The sequence below is a fragment of the Diuraphis noxia genome, unplaced genomic scaffold (assembly GCF_037042655.1).
Source record: "Diuraphis noxia isolate RWA-SAM2 unplaced genomic scaffold, SU_Dnox_SAM2 contig0005, whole genome shotgun sequence".
NCBI lineage: Eukaryota > Metazoa > Arthropoda > Insecta > Hemiptera > Aphididae > Diuraphis > Diuraphis noxia.
In genome coordinates this window covers 12,244,100-12,250,248 of record NW_028301715.1, presented here as the reverse complement: position 1 = coordinate 12,250,248, position 6,149 = coordinate 12,244,100, and the positions used below count along the sequence as shown (strand labels likewise).

General features: G+C 25.6%; 1 long non-coding RNA gene across 1 annotated transcript; it reads left to right on the top strand.

The window, feature by feature from the left end:
- Nucleotides 1-301: 301 nt before the first annotated feature.
- Nucleotides 302-4,084, top strand: LOC149054908 (uncharacterized). The gene is made up of 2 exons (XR_016191945.1): nucleotides 302-396; nucleotides 3,973-4,084. It is a non-coding gene; the product is annotated as an uncharacterized LOC149054908 (long non-coding RNA).
- The last annotated feature ends 2,065 nt before the right edge of the window (nucleotides 4,085-6,149 follow it).

Sequence of the window (6,149 nt, the reverse complement as noted above, 5' to 3'; positions counted from 1 at the left end):
TTTAAAGTTATACATTATTTCGGTATAGTTATCAGTTTATCACATTTCATTATTTCCGTGAACAAATTGTATACACGGACATCTTTGATATAAAAGTTGTACAATAATTATACATCTGTGGATTTATCTAATTGATTTAATATAATAAAGTATATAATCTATGGCGATTGTCAAAGTCGTCGCGGAAGACGCAGTCGGTTAAAGATTCTAACATTTCAATTAGATAGCAAAGTAGACATGAACGAAAAACATCCTGCTTTCCGTTTAATCTTTTTTTTTCATAAATCACATTATTTTTAGACTTTAATTCAGCAGTATCTGATGTGTTTCCATTTCAGCGTCGGAGTGCATACACGTCGCGGACTCTAAGAAAGCCCAAAATAATTGATATTTAAGGTAAGTTATATTGTGACTTTTTCAAATATAATAAAATATTCCCTTGAACCCAAAACGTCAGACTTATTATTATGACCTTTTACAATTTTTTAAGCAAATGCAAGACTGTCATATTTTGATATGTGTCTGTATTGCATACAGAAATTGATTTTCAGACATACCAAAATATGGCAGTATTAAATTTAAGCTATGTTTATTTTTGTGTCATATACCTATCCAATAATGGCAGTATTGAACTTTAAATTATTAATGAATAATAAAATATCATAAACTGTTAGTTTTTTTGAAATTTGATTAAAATTGTTGTGTTATAATTTATAATTGTACAGGTAATTTATATAAGGATGAAAATTAATCATTTAATAGTTGTAGGTATGTAATCAATATCTTTAAAAATAATTTACTATAAAACACAAAATAAAAAATAAAATACTACTTGTCTTTAAGTCAATAAGCTTATTTTTATGTATCAAAGTAACAAATAATATGACAAATTAAAAAAAAATATATTCTAAACTGATAATGACTATAAAATTATCAAATGCTTTTGAACAACAAGAGTACAAGACTATAACATTATGTACGAATTTGAATAATTTATTATTATTTAAATAATAAAAGGTAATACTTGTTTGAAATACAATGTAAAAAAAAAAGTTACTCATTATAATTATCATGTCCTTATGTTTAATAATATTATAATACCCATGGCTTTGAAAATAAATAAATAATAAGTCTAATTTATTATATAAATTAATCACCATGTTCATAGTTTTTTATTAGTATTTGTTATAAGTATTATAAATTTCAGATATTTTTAAGTTTTTATAAAAATTATAAAAGTATCTGGAATAAGTTTTGCTTTGCACGATAAAATTAAATCTTTTTTATTTGTAAGATTCCAGGCTTTTCAATAAATGCAAATTTCATATGTAATGTATGTTTGATAATTTTATTTTTATTTAAAGCTATAATTTCTTGATAATTTGCTTGCCCATAAGTTGTTTAAATTGTTGTAAAAACAATTTATCAGGGAATTATTTTTTAACTTTAATTAATTTAATATCTCTCTATAAAACTATTTGACCAATAGTATTTTTATTAATTTTGTTACAAAAATCTTTACTATGACACCTTGTTCTAGTTAAGATGTCATCAAATTCTGATTTTAGACCTTTCTTATGATGTTCCCGAGCTTTTATTTTCCTTCCAGTCCTTGTATTTAATACTAACATCAAAATCTTCATTATCTAAATCTGTAAATAGAATACAAACTGTGTTGTAACATAAAGTTCATATAAACACGAGATCAAGATAAAATTATTATTTTCTATTAGAGTCAGTTATTTTATCACACTATGTTTCCATTGGCACCTATTAGCTCAATGAAATTTTGTGAACTTTCATTTGATTTATTTGAATGTGTTATGTGTGGTTTTCAATGGTAAATCGTCTTAAAAAATATTATAATAATATAGCTTGTAAAAAATTGCAACTGTGTAGCTGCTAAGTACCTACTTACTGTTCTCATATTCATGTACTTATCACTGAAGGTGTAGTATTTAACCATCCAATATTACTTTATTTGTAATATTAAATTCTGAATTTTTAATAGCTGTTAATATTTTCATAGAACAATAACACAATTAAATTAAAATTTATGGTTGATAAGGTTTTGTACATTAGAAATTATCAGAAAATGATTAATAGAATGAATTACATTCGGTATTTATTATGGTATATAATATTATACAAAATATATACAATAAGCCAACAACTGAAATAGATTAATATATTATTACCTATTTATACATTATATTTATAATTCATATTGCTTAAAAGTTAAACAATTTAAAATTAAATTAAATTTTTACAGATTTATAGGTAAACAATTTTATATATTTCTTTTTTTTATTGATCATAATAAAGGCATTAAAATTCAAAATTTGAATAATTATAAAAAAAAACTGTGAATTTCTTTTATTTTTCAACTGCTACTGTAACATATGTTAATAGCCTTGTATTAAATTTTCATACATTTCTACCCAATAAATTTATTAAAAAAAAACTAATAATGATCTTAAATTGCATATAGCTATGAATAGTTCAACTCAAGTCAAACATTTTTGAAAATTTCATGGTGGAGTGGATAGAATATACTTTTATAAACATTCGGTGAAAATTGCATGTATCAATGCCCAATGGTCATTTGTTTTAAAGTTACATCAAAAATCAAAATTGAGTTTGTCGAAAACTGATTGTGCTTAAAATTTCCCGTTTTTCCCTTAATTTTTAGTATGTTTATCCCGATTATTAAAAAAATTAGGAATACTTTTGACCACCAAAGTACCAACTCGATTCACTTTCAGATCGAATAAGGTACTGAAATCAAAAATCGAAGCACTTTTACTGTCCCAAAACGTGATGACAGACACAAAAAAAAATTATTTTATGGTTTTGACGAATTTTTGTCAATATTTGAACTTCAAATAAATAAATTCAAAAAATAATTGTGCCTAGGTATTCTTATAATTTTTTAATCACTATAAGAAGAACCTATGAGAAACTTTTTATTAAAATTTCAAGTATTTTGATAGGGCCAAAGAAATTTTATCGACACTTCAAAAAAAAATTTTCAGTAAAATTGAAAATTTCAGTTGTCTATAAATATCTCAAAAAAAGTCAAAATATTTTGAAAATTAAATCATGTAAAGAAAATGCCAATCTTAATAACTGGTAAAATTTTCAAGTATCTACGACTTATACTTTTAATATAATAAATATAATATAATAATCATAACAAATATTTAAAATCGTTTGAGGATAAATCGTTATTATCGTTACGCTATTTCGTAAAAATTTAAAATTCAAACGCACTTAAAATTTTTCCTATAATGATGCTTCGAGTTTTCTCTATAGCTACTCGAAAGAAAACTTATAGAAAACTTAGTTTTGTATTTTTAATCCTATTAGTTATAAACACAAGACATTTTATGATTTTTCAACTTAAAAATTACTTGCAAATTTTCGTGTTTTTGACAGATTTCGTAAAAATTTGAACTATAAAAGCTTATAAAAAAAAATTGTGCTTATGTATTCTTATAATTTTTTAATCACTATAAGGTTAAATTGAAAATTTCAGTTGTCTATAAATATTTAAAAAAATTCAAAATTTTTTGAAAATTAAACTGTATATAGATATCACTAACATAAACATTTGGTGAACATTTCAACTATTTACAGTGATTAGTTTTTGAATTACAACCATATAAAAAAATCGATTTGGTCGAAAACTGGTTTTGCGTAGAAATTCCTATTTTCTGTCACTTTATTTTTGTTTTTCTCGATTTTTTTGAATACTGTTTGAAAATGTTTACTTTTGACCTTTATAATGCACCAAGGATATTCACTTTTACATCGGGAACTACCCCCAAAGTTTGAAATTGAAGCATTATTTCGACTAGAAAAAAAAAACACACACACACATCATTGTAAAATCATTACATTCATCACTTCGTTCAGAATCTAAAATGAATAGGTCAGAAAATATTTTTGAATATTTTATTGTAATTTCAGAGATGGTATTCGTCAGTGAAGATTTGCCAACTAAATATCATATTCCGTGTGAAGCCTGTGTGAAATGTATTAACAATGTTTCGAAGATGAAGTTTTATAGTAGATTGGGTAAGTAATTTTCTAATTTTCAGTAGGTTTATTTTTATTTTATTAATTTATTAATTGATCAGGGGATAGATTAATTGCAATTTTTAAATTATTCGTTTTGTAACCACTGGTATAACACTATTCAAGTTATCAATAAAATCGTGATAAAAATTAGGAAATTGGTCAGGTAAAATATTAAAATTTTTTTTTTTTAATAATTTCCTCAATAATATTTAAATATTTTCACAAATTATCAGGTACGATGACCTGTAGGTACTATAGGGACTGGGAGTGTGAGAGTGGCGGCAGGGAAGGATTAAGAGATGGGAGAGAGAGAGAGGGAAGGTAGGTACTATAGTGACTTGTAAAGAGAGGGTGAGAGAAGGATAGTGTGAGAGGGAGTGAGAGAGGTAGAGAGGATAAAGGATAAGGAGATGATGTGAATGAGAGGGTGCAAGTGGAAGAAAAACGGGTAGAGAGGGAATGTAAGACGAGTGAGTGTGAGAGATATAGGTGAGGGGGATGGTGTGAAAGTGATAGGGTGAGAGAGAGGTAGTGTCAAAGGGAGATGATAAGGTTAGGTGGGGGAACAGAACAAAAAGAGAGAGAGAATTGTGAGAGGTTGTGAGAGACAGTTTGATAAGGTGAAAGGGAGGGTGTGATTGGGATAGGAAGAAAGAGGGGTAGTGGTAGAGAGAGAGGATTAGGTAAGGTGGGGGGAAGGGGAATAGTTAGGTAGAATAGTTATGTTAACAATTCTGAATATGTAGGAAAGGATCTTAAATTGCAAAGGTCATTCGACCCTTTGAGTGATACTACCAGGTTATGTAAGGTTTACAACCTTCGACTTATAGGATAGAATAAAAAGAGAAGGTTGGTAAGGCCGAATAAGAGGGTGTCAGTGGAATTTTTTTTCTCTGACTCATGCGCAATATATCAAATTTTTTATTCACAATAATCTTAATAATTTCTAAAATTAGAGAAAAAAAAAGAAATGCACTGACATCATCTTAAGTGTTATCAAGTTAAAAAAGCTCTTGATTGTTGATTGTTTACATTATTATAAGTCTTGTAAAAAGTATGACTGTCATTACATATTTTGTTAAAATATCACATCTATCAAATGAATATTGTCTTTAAAATAACAAATTTTGTTTTTATATACAAATTTACAATTTCATTAAACATAATATTATAGTTAATAGTCTTATTATGAAAAGTATTGTAATGCTCAATAAAAAAAAGTATTAAAGTTGTTGCTTGATAAGTAAAAAAATTTATATATTATAATTTCTTATTCTCAAAATATTCATTTTAGGACTTCAATTTCAAAATAAAATATTTGTATACTTTTGCTTAACATTACAAGATTGTAATATGATAGTGATTAAAAAAATAAACTTGAAAGTAGGCGCATGATTGGAAGTAAAAGTTATAATTAATAACTGTAGAGCTAGAACTTTTATGTACTTACTAAAAATTCATTAAATATACGCAGTAATATATGCCAAAAAAAAATTACATTCCTTTATTACACTATAAAAATTACTTAATTAAATATTTTATGCATTTATCATATGTTTATATATATATACCGTGTGTCCCACAAAACAGGGTAGGTACACTTTATCACTCATTACTCTTTAATTATACCCTGTAATCAATCATAAATTCCTATATGACTTAAAATTCTTCTAACTCATATATTTTAGTGGTATCCATACAACTTGGTTTTGTTGTTTTTGTGATTGGCGTAGACTTCTACTTTTTGTTTCCCATGAGTATTTTTTTTTTTTAAATATATTGTTATGTTGTTTATTCGTGAGACATTGTGTTAGATTAGTTAAATGTCTTGCTAATATTTTGATACTCCAATCAAAAGTTTGGTATAGTAGGGATATGTTAAGTCCTGTGTTTAGTATGGTGATGTTTCATTGAATGTTTTTGATTTTGGTTTTATCAAGGAATTTTTTTGTTATTGTGATTGAATGTTGAAATGTTACGTCTTCTTTAAATTTATTATTTTTAGTGTTTTTTTATTAAAATCCATTTTTATGCTGTATATGCGAGATAAATAGAGTAAAATTAGT